Genomic DNA, 19670 nt, shown 5'->3' on the forward strand with positions numbered 1-19670 from the left:
CCGTATGTGGCGACACGTGAACGAAGCTATGCTCCTCTCTCCACATTATTGCGACGACGTATAAATTAAATATTTCATCGTGACGATTGTCATCAAATGCACGAATTTTTAATATATCTCGGCATTTTCCCGTCTGTTATTTCGGGCGGTGTATGACTGACCATGCCGCGATTTAAAAAAAAAATATCTCAATGGACTTGAAGTTACAGGCCTTTGAGAATTCATTTTGTTCTATAAAGGGCAACTTTCATCGGATTTTCTTCCCGTTTTTTTTCAACCGAGTCTAAAACTATGTTAGCGACTGTGAAAAATGAAATGATATATCAAATTTGATTTGAAATAAAACTGTGTGAGAGAGGAAGACACCACGGGCCTACAAAACAGGCCTCAAAGCTATGCGAGTTAATAAAATGGTGGATATTTGTTTATATGAAGCCTCTCCCAAAATGGGTGGAGCTATGGTTCCCAGAATGGGTGGAGCTTTGAGGTTTTGTCTTCTCTGCAAGAACAAGAAGAAGAACAAGAAGAACAACAACAACAACAGCAGAGGGCACTCTATGACCAGCGTCTGCGACGCGGCTAAAAAGAAATTATAGTGGAAAGTGGGGTTGAGGAGACGGCAGAGTTAGTACATGAATTGAAGAAAGAAATGGAATGTACTCAAAGTCTGCATTCGGATTGTGATGTCGTGCTGCCTAACCCCAATGAGAATTTGCAGGCGCTGCTGTGGAAAAGGGTCCCGAAGGTAAGCAGGATTGTGTATGGCGCGAAGAGGTTTGGCGCGAAAGTGTTTGGCGTGAAAGGATTTTTCGCGCGCTTGGGATCCCGACGTCACCCGGGCGCTTGTGGAAGGTCCGTGGTGCGCTGTGTGAAAGTGAATGGCGCGCGTGTGCAAACGGCGCCGGAGTGCGAGTATTAAACTGAGAGTGAGAGTGAGTGCACAACGGAGTGTGTGTGGGAAGAGTGTGTTGAAACAGAGTATGAAACTGAGAGTGAGAGTGAGTGTGACACAGAGTGTGAGATGGATGAAGAGAGTGTGCGAGGATGCACACCAGAGCGTGTTGGAGAGAGTGTGCAGGGGTGCACACCAGAGCGTGTGATTGGTGTGCAATAGAGTGCACACGCGTGAGTGTTACGGAGTATGTAACGGAGGAGTGTGCGCAAGAATGTGCGTGAGGGTGTGCGGTGATGATTGGGTGTGTGCAGTAGTGCACACCCGTGGGTGTTACAGAGTGTGTAACAGAGTGCGTAAGTGGTATGAGAGCGCCAGGGTGTGCACGAGGATGTGTACTAATGGAGTGTGTGAGCAGCGTGAGTGTGCCTGAGTGGTGTGTACCTGAGTGTGGAACGGAAGAGTGTGCACGAGACCGTGCGGTGGCAGAATTAAGGGAGTGTGTGGGATGTATAAGTATGGAAAGAGTCGCGTGGTGTGCGAATGCGGCTCAAGCATCGACGCAGACCGGGGCAGCGTTTAGGGCGACGGATAGCCGACGCGAGCTCTCGGGGCGTGGTGCGCTTTGTGTGCTGTGGGGATCGTTGCCGCGCCAGTCTCGCAAGGAGCGCCGTGCACGATTCGGGCCGGGCCCCACCCTGTATGGTCGGTGCCGTGGCAAAAGCGGCAAACGGCACGATTCCGGGGGAGGAAGGCGAGGTCGGACCTTCGCCCCCTGGCGGGCGTGGTGCTCCGACCGGGGGAGGTTGGGTCATCGCGCCGGAGACCGGAAGGCACCGCGCCGAGATGGCGCCTGGAACCTTGGACCAAGTATGCCTCCTCCCCAGAATCGAAAATGCCGGACGGACCCAACCAACAGGAGACTGACCACCCGCATGCATTGCTCGGCTTTGCGAAGCCGAGCTGCGAGAATGTATTCCCACCCGACGAGGCTCAAGAGTAGTGGACGATTGGTAATGGCAGTAGTGATGTCGAATGGTAGCTTTACCATTCACCTCACATTACATTGGGGCACATGAGCTTCAGATTATGGGGTTTGGCAGTGAGAACTAGCCAGGGTGGGCTAGGTTATTGTTAGGGATTAGAGAAATGACAGAAGGGACAAGATTTAAGTAGAGACATTGTACAAGTAGTGGGGACGTAGTCAGATTAGGTGTATATTAATGACGAGGAAGTGCTTAGTATAAGGGAAGACGGGGAGCACGAGTTTTAGAGGGAAATAGCTAGTCAGATGATGCTGTGTGTATGAGCTTGAGCTTGAGAGTCTTTGTGATGAGCTTTAAATAAGGAATTGAATGGGAACCACCGTGGGAATGAACTTGGTGAAATGAGGCAATGGTCTGGGCTGACCGGAGAAAGTGTATGAGTGGAGTATTGAGGATGTGTGTAAGTGTGTTGAGTGATTGACTTGCATGGCGTGCAAGTTAGAATACTGAGTTGTGTGGAATAAATGGTGTGGAGTAAATGGTGTGTGGAATGAGTGGTGTGGAGTGCATGGTGCGAAGGAGTGGATGGGGGAAGATGGACCCCTTCACGAGTACCCGGGGAGGGTAGTTTAAAGTTAGGTAGAGGGAGTAGGTATATTGTTGGATATTGACATCTGTGGTGCAGGGAGTAGCAAGTTGTTGCTTTGAGGGGTGCATGAGTGAGTGGAATGGCTGGGCGTGTGGGCTTAATTAGTGAGTATGGTTAAATGGGCACTCCGCCACTGGTAGTCTGTCGGCCAGGTGATGCCGCAGGTAGGCTCTGGGAGCCAGTTGTGTAGTGTTCAGTGGGGCCCGAGGATCCTAAGAGAGGACCCGGGTAGCCCAATGCCAGAGAGGGCATCAGAGGGGTGAGAGCCAGGAGGGCCTTCCCCAGTTTAGGGTAGTTGTGAGGAGCTAGGCAAGCTCGGGTGGCGACTTCAGTGGCGGAGGTGCGCAGGTAAGTAGGACCTGCTGGTAGAGCCACACGACCCAGCCCCGAAATTGTGCGAGGGCACAGTAGGAAAAATGGGGGGAGTGAGACCCCAAATTGGAAGAGCACCACAGGATGGTCAATGGGAATTGGTTTTAGAACCACATAGTGTAAAGAGGCCAATTGGATTGGCAGGGCAAGACCCCGGGTAGTGTAAAGAGTTAATGTTATTAGAAGGATAGTTAGGATGAAATCTCTTCGCACCATCCGCATCCACTCACCAAGTTGACGGAACTCCACACCGGGTCTTGCAAATATTTGGAATGAAAGATGCATCATGACGTGGGTGAGACATTGTGTTTATTCCATCCCTTCCTTCTTGGGAGGGATTGGAAACGAATTTGGTTTAGGGGGAGATATGGGAGATAAGACGGTAGAGACGGAATTTGTAAAGTGTAAATACGGGGAAGGGCAAGGGTAGAGTAGGTTGACATGGGGGGTGACGAACGGCTAGGGACGAGCTTTCTCCGCTCGCCCTCCCGCGCCCCTCATGTTGCATTACCTTGTGATTACGTGTACCCTTGCGCCCTTGCCCCCGATAACCTCTGCTTTGTCTTTCCTCCCCACCCATGGACCCATTATCTTTTGTTGAGGGGAGTGTGCAGGTACCCTGACCTGTGCGGCTGCACCTTTGCGCTGCACCCTGCTACATGTTGCCTGCACCGGTACACCTCATGGACCACACGTTCTGTGGCCTGGCACCTTTGCTTGAGCAGACAATCGCTGCAAGCGTTATCTTGCTCCTGCGGACCACTGTTTTTAAGTGGCCTCGATGCCATGCAGTCGGACTACCTAAGTTGGCCCTGCTGGCCAATAAATAAATAAAAAGCGGACACGGTTTGTGCACTTTTTATTATTCCGGTGTGCCAGGAAAAGAAGATCTCCAAGTTTATTACGGCACACCGAAGAGGAAGACGCAGCCAAGATACAACAGCCCAGCAGCAAGCACAAGACATCATTAATTATTTTGAAATGTGATGATTGTGCAACTTTGAAATGTGATTGTGCATTTTGGTGATGGTGCATTTTTGTGCATTTCTGATTTATTATGGTGTATGGTGTATTGGTGCAGTGCATTCTCAATTCTGTGTTTCTCCTTTTCAAAATTTCTTTTTCCCACAAAAGAACAGGTCCTGGGTTCTAGTATTGTAAATAATTAGTAGTCTTGTAAATAACATGCTCCCCACCGGCTTTATGTATAGTTTGCGAATTCTTTCCGTAATTCGGTTAATTGTGGGCGTGAGTCTGTTAGTTAGTACACAACGCAGTAGGTGGGACATATCTAGTGTTTAAAATTGTCGCACTCAGGGTGTTAGGTTAAATGTAGAGGGAAACTACACCTAAGTGTCACACTAATTAAAAGGTAGTCCTGACCCTTGCATCAGAACCGGTCGGGCTCACTGGTGTGTGGGTTCGGCTCGGGGACGAGCCTGCCGAAGGAGGGGTGCAGTGTTGCGGTTCTGGGAATGTATATATTGATTAATAACGGTTAAAGGTTTGCCCCCATAGTTAGACCACATGCAACACGTAGGCCACCTTAGAACTTTAGTTATGTCATAGTATATGTGAGAATAAGGCCATTCCCATTAATGATACCTGCGTTGTGTAAAGAAATGAATAAGCTTAGGTCCCGTTCATTTTGTGGCCCACCCTCCAAATCGGCAGCATCCATCCCGTGCCCTGATTTGGCTAATGCACCTCCTTTGCCAGCAGCGTTCGCTGCCCTTGGGTTTTCACTCAAAACCAGCCAAATGCCACGAGGTAGGCCTGGAAAGGGGGAGGAGCGCGAGGTCGCGGTGTGGCCACGTCGAGCAGCACGTCAAAGGCGGAGCCAGTAAGAGCCAACAACCAACCAGGGCTCGGGTGGAATGGCGTGAGGGGCGTGGTAAGAGCGTGGCTGGCAAATTCCAGAGGGTTCGCTGGGCGGCGCTATATAACCGCGCGCACAAAGCCCTTTGAGAGGACTGGCCAGAAGGATTATAGAGGACTTGAGGGCTGGAGGACTTATGCGCTTTATCAAGAGGACTGAAGGAATCATGCTTGTTACCAAAGGGTTTATGCAACGTGACTGTGCATAAAAAGGACTCGTGAGGAGAAAACGCATGAAGAAGCGCGTTCGAGCTGTCGATTATGACGTACGCAGCCCCGCGAGTGTAACCGCCAAGCCAGCCTACCCTTCGCCCGCGTTCTGCCCTGTAATTGTCCGCTCCGCGCAAACGACACGAGGCGAGTTCCTGGCCGCTGCCGCTTGACCATCTACACCATGGTACGAGTCGGGGACCGGAGTGAGCTGCCTGGACCATCATCCCCGGACCATCAACCCAACCTTCTACATCCCCGTGTGAGTGTGTCTGTGTGAGCGGGCCTGTTTGTCTTGGGATAAGTATAAGACTGTTTAAGGCTTCACTGTGTGTACTTCTCTTCCTTCCTGTACAAATTATTAATAAACCAATTCTTCTTCCTTGTTTCTTCCTAATTCGACCGTATCAGTCTTTTCCTCCATTGGGTAAGCGTGGCACGATTCGGCACCGCTCAAATCTGGTTAGTTCCTGTTAACAGCTCGGATCTCGGCTCGCTATCGCTCGGCGTTTCCACCTAAAACCGTGGTTCGGGCGGGGTTATTTCCTTGCTTCCTGGGAGGCGCTGGTAATTAGGTAATAGGAATAATTCGGCCTCCCACCCTATTCAGCGCTGACCGGAAAGAACGTCATAGCCCCGGATCACGTCGGCTAGCAAAAAGACAAGGGGATTAACCCTCCCCCCCCCCCCCCCCCCCAAGGGGAAAGGCCGATGTTGAGATCCGCAACAATATATATATATATACAAATCCGACTTTACGCCACTCTTCTAGAGTAAATTTCAGTTCAGCGAACGTCATTATGTGCGACGTTACGTCACTCCTATGGACGTGAAAAAAAAAATTTCCTTAAAAATATATTTAAAATAAATAAAATAGTACATAAATTAACAATAAAAGAAGCTAAAAAACAATTTAAAATACAATAAAAAGCACATTAAAAACATATTAAAATGTACGTACAGTATACTGTACGTACGCGCAACTGCTGGTTCTCATTCAAAACAGAGGCGACGTATAGTATTCCTTTACTGTGTCTGTGTTAGCCATGGGTCCTAAGAAGGATAATGCTAGTGTTTCCAAGCGTAATGTGGTTACGATGGAAGAGAAGTTAAATCTGATTGAAAGGTATGAAAAAGGTGAAAAAGTGTCGGTGACAGCGCATAGACCTTATCGTGAATCGGAACCGCAATGCGTCATGGGATCGGAAAGGGGCAATAGCGCCGCCGGCGGTCGCTATCACTTTGACAGACTACTTGTTTACATTGACACACTACGTGATCGTTACCACTTTAAACTACTTTTAGGACTTTTTTACTGTGACAAATTAACTGTGAACTGTGATCAGCTCATGAGCCAGTATTTGCAAGCCAAGGACACCGTCGCAAAACTGAAAGCCGCCATTGCAGTATGTAACAAGAAGCTTACTGTTTCGGACATAGCAAACTGTGATGAACTTGTGAAACTTTATACAGGTTTACCTAGTTATGACCTGTTTAAGTGGTTATTAGCAGAAGTATCCCCTCATGCACAGAACCTTCATTATTATAAGGGGAAATTATCAATGGAAGACAAGACCTGGCAAATAAACAACACTACAAAACTCGGAGTTAAGCGATCTCAATCTTTAGAGGATCAACTACTCATGACACTCATGAAGCTTCGGCTTAATCTTCGCGAGGAGGACCTCGCATTTCGCTTTGGATTAGGACAAAGCACCATCTCCCAAGTTTTGTTCGCAAGTGTACAGACAATATAAGTCAAGACCTACTCTCAAGTGCCTTGTTGGTATTACACATAGCGGAACAATTTCATACATTTCCAAACCTACAGGAGGAAACACGTCGGACAAAAAAATTTGTAAAGATGACGAACATTGTAGACAAGTTCCAGTCCGGCGATATTTGTATGGCCGATCGAGGTTTCAACATTCAGGAACTGTTCTTGCATAAGCAGGTTGTTTCTCTTCTCCAATGGGAACCCCCCTTTCCCTCAAATATTTCTTTAAATTGCTGGATTTTAATGCCAAAAAACGCTGTATTTCTTTCACATTAGCCATCTTCCTTTCCGTAAACACAGCGTCGATCGTAGACAGACGCTTCCTCTTCTAGGTTCGTGTTTATGTTTGCCCCCTTTTCGATCCCATCATGCTTTGCGGTGGAGCGCCCTCTGTTGATATTTACCGATTCGCGATAAGGTCTATGCCTTAGGGCTGCCACGGTCGACGGTATCGACCATCATTCATGATAGGGAACGTATTCTCGCATACGTCACTGAAAAAGCGCCGCCGATTAAGACTGCTAAAATGTGTGTTTGTGTTCAGAAGAGACGCCATGTTTAAGGTGAATAACATGTAAGGAACTGCGCTCCAACGTGAGTCGAAAGAATTGACGCGACCAAAGACGGAATTCGTCCGAGTTGCTTTATTGAAACAAAACAGCTCAGGTATTCTGACAAGCCCGTTTTTCGGGCAACAATATATATACACATTTATGTCGGGAAGTTTGCCCGGCAAAAGCTATACGGGCATGCCCGGGTATCAAGGGCGAGCCTTGGAAAGGCGAGTCTGGACCTGCCCGGGCGTGTTTGGCTGCGGCCTGGCAAGTCGAGGCTGGGCGTGCCCGGGCGCTCTGGGCGAGCACTGGAAAGGCGATAGCGGGCATGCCCGGACGCTCTGGGCGAGCCCTGGAAAGGCGATAGCGGGCATGCCCGGACGCTCTGGGCGTGCCCTGGAAAGGCGATAGCGGGCATGCCCGGACGCTCTGGGCGAGCCCTGGAAAGGCGATAGCGGGCATGCCCGGACGCTCTGGGCGAGCCCTGGAAAGGCGAGAGCGGGCATGCCCGGGAAAGACGAGACCGGGCGTGCCCGGGAGGTTCGGGCGTGCCCGGGAACAGTGAGTCCGGGCATGCCCGGGAGAGGCGCGTCTGGCCGTGTTCTGGCCGGTGCAAGGCGATTATGTACATCCCGCGGTAACCGCTACACCGCCGATTAAGACTGCTAAAATGTGTGTTTGTGTTCAGAAGAGACGCCATGTTTAAGGTGAATAACATAATCTTATTAATTTTATTTATTATTCTTTACAAATTCATTTATTAATTGTGTTCATTACTCATTAAAAAATATGACTAAAATGTGTTTGTAGTGTTCTTTAAGGTTTAGCGATAGTTATATACTTTCGCGAGTTATTTACTCTAGTTTTACGGTGTTTGTCTTCATTTTGAGGCATTTTTAAGGCGTTTTTTTTGGGGGGGGGGGATACAAGATCGAGGCTCGTGAAAGAGATAAAAGGCATTACGCCCGGTTTACGTCAAAAACCGAGTTACGTCATGGCTTATGGAACCAATTAATGACGTAGGCCGGGGTATTACTGTATATATATATATATATATATATATCTATATATATATATATATATATATATATATATATATATATATATATATACATACATACATACATACATACATACATACATACATACATACATATATATATATATATATATATATATATATATATATATATATATATATATATATATATATATATATACATACACACATTGAATGAATGATCGTTTTTTAAGGCCATTTTTCCCCGCTAAAAGTGGGGGTTAGCCTATATACATACACACATATAAATATATATGATTATCACATAAATATCACAACAGTTCTTTCTCTGACATTATGGTCCACCATAAAGGGAATCAATTTAGAGAAAAATACAATGGATGACCTTTTTCTTTTTCAATTCAGTGTTCCTCAACAACAATGCACTTGCTCCATTTGCCCTTCAAACCGACTATGATATTGAGTCACGTCTCACTTCAAGCTTGCCTTATCATCACTGGTGAATCGCTGGTAATGAATGTGGAATTCAAATTATTGAAACAAATAATGATAAAGTGAGGGAGGACATTGGTGGAATCAGCTCGATTTGACGGATTGGGCCGAGTTGAATCTTTGTGCTTGTGGACTCGGCTCGCAGTGCAGTGGAGTGGTTCGGCACATCGGCCTGCGTTTTGCCCTTGGGCCTGTGGACTCGGCTCTACTTCGTAGGTTGGCCTGCATGGCAGGGAACCGATAGATCGAGAGTGTTAGGCTTAGCAGAGATTCTGAACAAGGAAGATTGTGCAAGCGAGAGGAGGAGGATTGCATGCGGGAGACGAGGAAGATTGCACGAGGGAGTCGAGGGTCAAACTGAGTGGCGGTAATTGAGTGTGAAAAGCATTTACTGTGCTTACTTTGAATTTTTTTACTTTGGTAAGGTAGAAGTGAGTCGGGTGAGGGAGGAGTGGGTTGGGTGAGGGAGGAGTGAGTCTGGTGAGGGAGAAGTGAGGTGGGTGGGGGACAGGAGTCAAGTGTTGAGGGTGAAAATGAGAAAAGGGGGGGGGGGGGGCGAGCGTCGAAAGTGGTGTGTGTTTGCACACAAGATGGGCCGAGCAGGCTAATGTAATAAGTTCAGCAGATCAGCTCGGGCTGCTGCACTGCTGATTGATGACCTCTGTCAGATGACCTCTGACTAGCTCTGTCAGATGGGCAGTGGTTCAGAAGCAAGGTCCAGCTAGGTAGTTACAATGTGGGCTCAATGGGAGAAGAGGGGTCGAGGTGGTGGAGATGATGCAGAGAAGGAGTTTAGAAATGTGTGTGCAGGAGACCAAATGCAAAGGAGACATAATAATAATAATAATAATAATGCATTTATTTTATATAGCGCTTTTCAGGAAGCCCAAAGACGCTTTGACAGAGTGCAAAACATAACGCATAGCAAAACATAAAGACAATTGCAAAAAAAGAAGAATCAATAGGGAAATATTCAAAGCACAAAGGAGGGAGAAGGAGAGGAGATAGTCAGGGGTTAGATGCTGTGGGTTAAATGTTGAATGCAGTGTTGAACAGGTGGGTCTTGAGTGATGTTTTGAATGTGGTGAGTGAGGAGGAGTCTCTGATGGTGTGAGGTAGCGAGTTCCAGAGGGTGGGAGCAGCGATGGAGAAGGCCCTGTCCCCCCAGGATCTAAATTTGGTCCGGATGGGGGGGGGTCAGGAGGTTGGTACCAGCAGAGCGGAGGTTGCGGGTGGGAGTGTGTCTGGAGAGGAGGTCAGCCAGGTAGGATGGGGCCAGGTTATGGAGGGCTTTGTAGGTCAAGAGGAGGATTTTGTACTGGATTCTCTGGGAGATGGGGAGCCAGTGAAGCTTGTAAAGGACGGGGGTGATGTGGTCACGGGTCCGGGAATGGGTGAGTAGACGGGCAGCGGAGTTCTGAATGTATTGGAGTTTATTGGTGATTGTTGAGGGTGAACCATAAAGGAGGCTATTGCAGTAGTCCAGACGGGAAGTGATGAAGGCGTGGATGAGGGTTTCTGCAGCCACAGAGGAGAGGGATGGACGGAGACGGGCGATGTTTTTCAGGTGGAAGAAGGCTGTCTTTGTGATCTGTTTAGTGTATTTGTCGAAGGAGAGGGTTTGGTCAAAGATGATGCCAAGATTCCGGATGTGAGGGGAGGTGGACACTGGGAAACCGTCGATGTTGAGGGCAAAGTTATGGGTGGACTTGGTGAGCGTTTTTGGGCCAATGATGATTATTTCAGATTTATCACAGTTAAGTTTGAGGAAGTTGATTTGAAGCCAGGATTTTATTTCAGTGATGCAGTTTGTCAGGATAGAGTGGGTGGCGGTGGAGATGGACTTGGTGGAGATGAAAAGCTGGATGTCATCGGCGAAGCAGTGGAATTGGAGACCATGACGGCGGATTAAGTGACCGAGGGGGGACAGGTAAAGGATAAAGAGGAGGGGGCCAAGAACTGAACCTTGGGGGACACCTTGGGGGAGGGGAGCAGTGGGGGATTTGCAGTTATTGATGGAGATGAACTGACGTCTGTCAGAGAGGTATGATTTAATCCAAGAGAGGGCAGTGCCGGTAATGTTAAAGGTGGTTTCAAGTCGGGTGAGGAGGATGGTGTGATCGATGGTGTCAAAGGCAGCGCTGAGGTCGAGGAGGACATGGCAAGGAAGTTAGTAGGAGGATACAGGCGTTGCATGCAGGTGGGGATGGAAGGAGTAATGGCGTGGGAATAATAGTATTGGAAAAGATCAGCAAACAGGTAGTCAGAGTGGAAAGATGAGAGGGACGGCGAGTTATGGCAGGTTGGTGATAGAAGCAAATGGTGTGTGTTATGTCTGTATCTGGGCCTCAAACGGGAAGGACTGAGGCAGAGAAGCTGGAATTCAGAGACGCACTGGAGAGGATGATGGGAATGGTTGAGCTGGAGGTGATGCTGTGCATTGCAGGGGACTTTCATGCACACGTGGGAGTAGTGGAGCCGGGTGAAGGGGTGTTGGTAAATTTGGTTGGGGAATGATGAATACAGAGGGTCAAGAGCTGGTGAAGCTGGTAGCGAAGAATGAAATGGCCATAGCTGCCTCATTCTTTCAAAAGCACGAAAGCCACAATATTACGCAGAGGAGTGGACGGCATAGAACATAACTAGATTTGGTAGTGGACAGGAAGTGACAGTTGTGGTGGGTTAGGAATTGCAAGGGAGTGATGGGAGCAAATGTTACCACCCAGCACAAGCCTGTGGTGTTTGTGGTGAGGATGAAGAAAAGAAGTGAGGTTAAGAGCAGGGGTCGGAATATTAATAGGTGGGGGAAGTGTAGGGGAAACGTCACTGTAGTCGTGTAGGGGAAGTGTAGGGAAGTGTAGAGTACACGTATAGAATGCGGACAAGTTATGGGAAACTTAGCGAAGAAGTGGATGGTTTGGAGGAGTCATGTAAGAAGTATGGAGAAGCATTTAGGGGAATTGCAGAAGGTTTGCATGGAAGGACGCCAGGAAAGGGTGTATCGTCTAGGGATAGAAACCAGGTATGGTGGATGGAGAAAGTAGCATAGGCAGTTGATGAAAAGAATGTTTGGAAGCGGATAGAGAAGATCAAGGATAGAAGGAAGCAGCCGGATGTGATGTTGCGGCAATTGTCAACGGGCAGAATAAGAAAGCAGCAAGGAGAGCTGTGGATAAGGTGAGGAATGATATGGAAGAGGAGGTGTACAACAAGTTGGAAGAGGATGGTGGGAGGAAGATGATCTATAAATTGGCTCATGACAGGGATGAGGATAACAAGGACATGAAGGGGGTCGGTGATTAAAGATGGGGGCGGGAGCCTCATGCCAGAGAGGGGGGCAGTATTGAAGGTGTTGGAAGGATATTTAAAAGAGCTGTTGACCGGGAAGGAGCAACGGCGAGGTGGAGCTACCGAGTCATGTGGAAGGTAAAGTGGCGTTAATGGAGATCACGGAAGAGGAAGTGCAAACGGCATTGAAGAGGATGAAGAAGAGAAGAGCGCCAGGAATTGATGAGGCGTGCACAGAGATAATAATTTCAGCAGGAGAAGTCTGAGTCAGATGGACGAAGAGGTTGTTGAATCTATGTATGAGTAGTGAGGGTTCAATTCCAGAGGATTGGAGGACAGGATTACTTGTTCTGATATGGAAGGGGAAGGGCGATTTTCAAGTTCTGGTGAGGTAAAGGGACATTACACTCTTTAATCATGTTGTGAAGTTGCTGGAGAGGATTCTGGATGGAAGGATAAGGAAAAGTGTGGAGATGGTGGTGGAAGATTCAGGTCGGTGCGAATGCATGGAGGAGGGTGTAATGGCAGAAAGAAAGATATCAAGGAAATTGAAAGGGAAGGTTCTGATGTATGTAGGTCCTGCAGATACCTGGTGGAGAGGGGACAAAGCACAGAGAGGGCAGAGAATGCAAGACCAGAAAGGAGATGGAAAAAATACAGAAAGACCACCAACCTGTTGGCGATGGCGAAGTGATAGGCCCATAGATTCAGCATCATCACGAAAGACTCCAATGATCTTAAAAGTCTTGGTTTCCATGTCATCAAGCTGAGCAAGGTATGAGGCAGGGTGGTCAGCCCAGAGGGAAGAGCTTGCCTGAGGGAGATCATGGCTGAGAGTGAGACTCAAGAGTCTGAGTGACTGAACCTCTTCCAGAGGGCTGTTGAGAAAGTACATGGGAGGATTTGCAGAACGGTCCTTTCAGAGAGAGAGAGAGCGCGAGTGTGTGAGATTTCTCAGGATTGAAAAAGATATTCCAAGTATTTGACCAGTTTGTGATTTTGTCAAGGTCTGAAGAAAGGGAAGAGGCTGTTGCATGTCTAACTGAAGGAGGAGGGATGTCACAGCAGTGGGTGGAGTCATCAGCAAAGTGATGAGGATTTTCCAGCTAGTCAGTGAGATCATTGATGATTATTTGGAATAAGGTTGGGGAATGTTATGAATGCCTTGAAGCACGACAGCTTTGACAGAGAGAAGAGAAGAAAGGATTCCGTTGAGAGCCACACGTTGGCTACGAGAGCAGAGGAAGTCAGTAATCCAAGAATAATCATAATAATGAGTTCCCTCAAAAGGAACTTCAATGCAGAAGGAGGCTGTTGGGCCCATCAAGCCTATGCAATGGTTGCTAACCTATGATTGTCTGTCCTTGCTCTATCCTTTTCAATGCTGAGAATCAAGCAAGGAAGCAGTATGTACCATTTTAAAAGTCTGTGGTATGAGTCATTTGTGGTTCGAACCACCGACATCCAAGAATCAGAGGGGATGCTCTGACCGAGCATCACAGCACAATGCCAGCCTTTGCTGTCAATTGTGAGTGTTGAGGTGTCATGGCATCATGTCATTTTGCTGAAACCTTGCACATGACAAATTGCTCTTGAATAATGGCAAAAACAATGCCTTGAGAAAATTCATTTTGTGGCTTGGTGGCAACTGCCAGCTGTCCTAACCTGGGGTAGATTTCAAGGGACTCACGTTCATGCTTCAAATAAACGCCTATTTGACTTATAGAATACAAGAGTACTGTTGGACCCTGCTATTCGCGGGGGATATGTTCCTGGAAAATCCATGAATAGCGGGGCATTGTTTCAATGGAAAAAGGAGGAATAGGTTCCTGAGTCATGAAAATCCACGAATAGAGAGAACCAAACCACGATTGGCAAGGCAAAATCTGCGAATGGTGAGGCCAATCCCGAGAATGTCGATGAAAGTCCCGGAAATGGCGAGACAAAACCCGAGAATGTCGACGAAAATCCGCGAAGGTCGATGAAAATCCCGTGAATGTATGCCGCGGCATTGTTTCAAAGGGGACAAGCATTACGCCTAGGTCCCCCGTCGGTGAAGTGATGTGAGTTGACAAAGTGGAAGATGCAAGGCGGCCATCTTGGATTTTGACGTGGCGACCCAATTTTCAATAGCGTTCTTCCTTATGCCTAGATACACCCACACACCAGATTAGAAGTTGGTACTTCGCTTATTTTTCAAGATATTCCGCTCACAAGGTTCAGACATACATGGCGGTGGCCATCTTGGATTTTGACGTCGCGACCCAATTTTCAATAGCGTTCTTCCTTATGCGTAGATACACCCACACACCAGATTAGAAGTTAGTAGTTCGTTTATTAGTCCCATACCGGTGTACACCGGAGGGGACTATAGGTTTGCACGCCGTCCCTCCGTCCGTCAGTCCGTCAGTCCATCACGCAAAGAACAGTTTTCCGGACTTTTTTTTCTAAACGCTTAATGCTCATGATTTCAAACTTGGCACATGGTTTCCTTATGATAAGTTACAGATCAAGTTCGAACTTCACGACGTTTCGATCATTTTTGACAAAGTTATGGCACTTTGAACTTTAGGAATTCTGATAATTCTGATGATCCTTAACTCAGTGCCATTTTAAGTTTTAATTTCCTTTAAAAAAGATTTTCTCTGCAATAATTGGACCGATTGAGATCAAATTTTCACCATAGGGGGGACTCGGTCTGTAGAATATTTTAATGGTAATTATGACGTCACAGGTCACGTGGTTCGCCCGCCATATTGTTTTTCATGAAAACACAAAAACCCCTTTTTCTCTGCAACGGCTGAACAGATCGAGGCCAAACTTTGCAGGCAGAATCGCATACCCATGACGAACAAAAAAGTCAACGAGCATGACGTCATGCATCACATGGTTTCAGAGTTATGACATTTTTAAGCATGAACCTTTAAAACCGAGCCCCTCCCTCATTTTTGATCCAATCGAGGGGAAACTTCACAGATCTGTTCAGCATTTCAATCTACTAAAATGTCATTTTGGAATTTGCGATAGGGCACGTGGTTTGGCAGATATCGTTAATTAAACGAAAATATTTTTAAAATGGATATCTCGTTTATTCTGGAGTTCTCCTCAAGCCGCACCGCGCGCCCTCAGGCTCGTCTCGCAAACGTCAACAGCGTGACACATCGTCAACAGCACGACACATCGCGCGCTTTCCGGAGGGGCGGAGCCAAGCCGAGCAACAAATATATATACATCGATCATTGATCGTGAACCGGAAAATATAATAAATTACTGATATTTAGCGACTCGAAAGGTTCTTTATCAACAAGTTATTTTCTCGTGCTTCTGCTGACCTGTCTGCAAGGTGTATAAATCGATGTCCCGAGTGCGAATCACAGGTGAGCCCATCCTGAGGTAATTAGCGATTGGGAACGATTCAGAACCTGTGGGTGAATAACCCTTGGTAATTTCCCCAACAGTTTTCCGGACGACAGACTGCCGGTAGGGGACATGTATTGCAGCGCAATACTCAGAATGCTTGTTTTTCAAGATATTTCGCTCACAAGGTTCAAACATATATATGGTGGTGGCCATCTTGGCGTTTGACATGGCGACCCAATTTTCAATAGCGTTCTTCCTTATGCCGAGTTGCACCCACACACCAAATTAGAATTCGGTCCTTCGCTTACGCACGCACGCACGGACGGAGGGGAAAACCATAGTCCCCCTTTCGCTCCGCGGTGCGACGGGGGACAAAAAGGGGGATACGTTATAGGTTCCCGGCGGTTCCTGATTCACAGAGGAAAATTTTTAAAGTTTAAAATGTTTGACCGTAAATGCACATGATTACAGTTTCACAAAAAATGCTTACAAATAAAAAAAACGACAACACCAGGTACCATTTCCAATTTATTGAAGGAATGCGCTTACAGTTTATTAAAAGTGCTTACGCATACTGTACTGTGAAAGTTTAAAAAAAAAACACAACACCATCATGTCACGTTTAAAAAATTTATTTTACAAACACACGCAAGTTTAAAATGATGATGATGATGGTGATGGTGATGGTGATGGTGATGATGATGATGATGAATTAAAATGCCATTAATTCCTCGAATTTTGAGGGCAACCCAAATGATGGTGCACCAAAATCGTGCACTAAGGGATAGCCAGGAGAGGTAGGAGAAGGTGAGGACGCTGATGAGAATGCTGGTGAGGATGCTGAGAGGAATGCTGGAGAGGGTGCTGCTGGTCTTCAGATGGAAGGAGCAGGGCTGAAGAAATGGATGATGGGGAGCTGCCTGACACATTGCCCAACATTTTGATGCAGCTCTTTATACAGGAGCAGCGCATCATCCAAGCCCCTCTTGAACTTGAGGTACCTCTCCACGACTGGGTCAGCGTCTTGTACCCTGTCGACAATGGCCCGCATGCCATGGAGCAACTCGCCCAGGAACTGGTCTGCGAAGTTAGACCATGGCACCTCTTCCTCATTACTGCCCGCCTCCTCCTCCTCCTCGGAAACCTTTGGAATGGTGTCCAACTCGTCCTTGATGAGCCGGTTTAGGGAACAGTTCAGCATCGTGGTTTTCAGCATGAAGTCCCTCGTCTGCGTGTTGTCCTCAATCCATATTCCGAGAGTCTTCTCCATCCTTTCCATGTGGACATTCCGGACATGGGTGACCACCTTCATACTCGATACAGCATTCGCTGAAACTTTCTCACGAATCACCTTCTCCTTCTTCCGTATGTAGCGAACGGTGGATTCATTGACACCGTAATGCCTGCCAACAGAGGCCGCACTCTCTCCTCTCGAAAGCTGGCCAAGCAGCTCCACTTTCTGGCTCAGGCTCATCACTTTCTTCTGCCTCTTGGTAGCTGACGCATCTCCGGCACTGGTCTTGCGCTTGGGAGCCATGATGGAACGATGAGCAGAGCGAGAGTCAAAAGCACAGTTCGAAGCAACGGGACGAGAACAATGATTGAGATCGAGGACACAATCTGTATATGTAGGATTGCGAGCATTGTGGGTATCTGTGGGAGGTACCCTGCCCATTTTTTGTATGGGATGTTATCGGATGATACCGTATTGAGCCTATCTGCTAATTTCAATAATCGATTTAATGAAGCATTTGCATTCTACAATGTGCGGGGTCGACTTGTTTACGCAGCTGATGGAACATCCCCCAAAGCGTTTTTATTGTGCAAGATCTCTGATGATGGATGCTTTACCGTAAATTGCAAACTGTAATCGATTTAATGAAGCGTTTGCATTATATGAGGGGCAGTCAACAAGTAACCTTAAAATATTTTTCACAACTTGTTTATTGCATGTACGTGTGTAACAACTGTGTTATTTTTCAACATAATCTCCATTGCATTCAATGCATTTTTTCCAGCACTTTACTAAGGCCTGGATTCCTCTGGGAAAAAAAATGTTTTCACTGCTTGTGCAGCCATTTGGGCACCGCCTCTTGAACCTCTTCATCGGATTGGAAAGTGGTTCCACCAATGGCTTCTTTAAGTGGCCCAAAGATATGGTAACTGAAGGTGTGAGTTCTGGCGAGTAGGGTGGATGAGGAAGACGCTCAAAATGCAAGTCCTCGATTGTTGCAGCTGTAGCGCGGGCAGTATGGGGCCGGCATTGTCATGCTGCAGCAAAACACCAGCAATGAGTAGTCCACGACGTTTTGATCTGATTGCTGATTTCAGATGAGTTTTAAGGAGGTCGCAGTATGATGCACTGGTGACTGTAGTCCCTCTGGTTATGTAATGCTCTACAAGTGGGCCTCGGCTATCCCAGAAGAGCATCAGCATCACTTTTCCAGCGGACAGTTGTGTGCGGAATTTTTTGGGCTATGGTGAAGTTGAAAGGCACCAACCTTTGCTTTCCCTCTTCGTTTCTGGCTGAAAGTAGTGGACCCAGGTTTCATCCTTAGTCACTACACACTGTAAGAAAGTGTCGCCTTCTGTTTCATAACGTCGCAGAAGTTCTTCACATGCGTCCATTCGCCGTTCTTTCAGTTTGGGTGTGAGTTGTCCAGGCACTCACCTTATAGACACTTTGCGGAACCCCAGCACGTTGTGAATGATATGGTGTGCTGAACCATGGCTAATGTTCAATTCGGAGACCACTTCAACCAGCGTAATGCGACGGTTTTCCCTTAGCACTCACTCAACTCCTGCAACCATTTCTGGTGTGTCGGCTGTGTGAGGCTGGCCCGAGCGAGCAGCGTCTGCTGTACTGGACACTCCACTTTTAAACTTCCTGTCCCAGTAGTACACCCGTTGCAGCGATAAACATGCACCACCATATTGCATCTTTATTCTGCGATGGATTTGACTGGGATTCACACCCTCACCTCCCAAGAAACTGATGACAGAACATTGCTCTTCCCTGGTGCATGTTTCTAAAGAAGCCACCATCTTGGAACTGCTCTACTGATGTCATACGCCCAGATCTAAAACAGGCAAAACATGACTCTTACCAATAGATATAACATATTGTTGCGGATTTGAGAATCCTGTGTTTTTTTATTGTTGTAAATATCACCCTGTGTAAGTGTAATGAATTCTTGTAGATACCTCAGCTTTGTGTGCAAAGGTCAAAGGTCGTCCTCTTAGTTAGTCCATATACATGCACGTAGGCCACCATATACCCTTCTAAATAGTTATTTCCTTATTATGTGTATTAGTTTAAGGCTGTGTTTCCCATTAGTTGACTCTGCATTGCATCAAATTGAAATAAGGTAGAATCCCCTGTCAAGTGCATAGCCTCTATAACCAACTGCATTCGCCGCCATTGCCATGTGCTCTAACTCGGGGAGGAAGGGCGTGGCCCGCCCATCGTCATCAGAAGGAGGAGTGAGCCCTTGCCGATCAACCAACCAAGCACGAGGGGTTTGGCTTGAGAGGGCGGAGAAAGAACGATCGGGGAGGTTCACAATGATTCGAGGGTGTGGCCTATATAACCCGTCACGCGACGCCCCCACCAAGAGAGAGAAGAGATGCGTCAGAGAGTTGGGAGTCCACCGCAGCTTTGAACAAACCGCAGCTTTGAACAAACCGCAGCTTTGAACCAATCGGAGCTGTCACCTCCAGCCCTGCCGTTTGCACGAACCTGAACCTTCTCATCCCTCCACCCATTCCTGCCATTCCATCCTTTTGTGTACGTGAGTTTGTTTTGTGTGTCTTGTCCCTGGGGTATAAGTTAAGCCTGTATAGATAAGCTAGAAATTGCACTGTGACTTCTGATCCTTCCATCCTTCTGTCTTTATTTTCGTATCTTTCCTTCTCCTTGGTTACTTTTGATTGTGTACATAATAGTTAGTAATAAATTCCTGTTCCTCCTTACTCTGCCTTCTTTCCTTTACATCCGTTTCGTTTTAGTGATTTCCCCATTGAATACCTGTGGCACGATTTGGCCAACGTTCAAGAATCGGGTCTAGTTCTGTTAATGGTTCGAGCCGCGGGCTGCCATCCGCTCGGCAAATAACATCTTGTCCACGGTCGCGAACGAGGTTGCTCACCTGCCTCTCCGGAGGGAGCTGCGCAACTTCAGGAGCGGAGACG

General features: G+C 47.3%; 1 protein-coding gene across 3 annotated transcripts in view; it reads right to left on the reverse strand.

The window, feature by feature from the left end:
• B3GALNT2 (beta-1,3-N-acetylgalactosaminyltransferase 2) overlaps window positions 1-19670 on the reverse strand; it is a 71611-nt gene that overhangs the window by 32814 nt on the left and 19127 nt on the right. The gene's annotated exons all lie outside the window — the stretch shown is intronic.

Source organism: Myxine glutinosa, chromosome 1 (assembly GCF_964187855.1).
Source record: "Myxine glutinosa chromosome 1, kmMyxGlut1.1, whole genome shotgun sequence".
Classification (NCBI taxonomy): Eukaryota; Metazoa; Chordata; class Myxini; order Myxiniformes; family Myxinidae; genus Myxine; species Myxine glutinosa.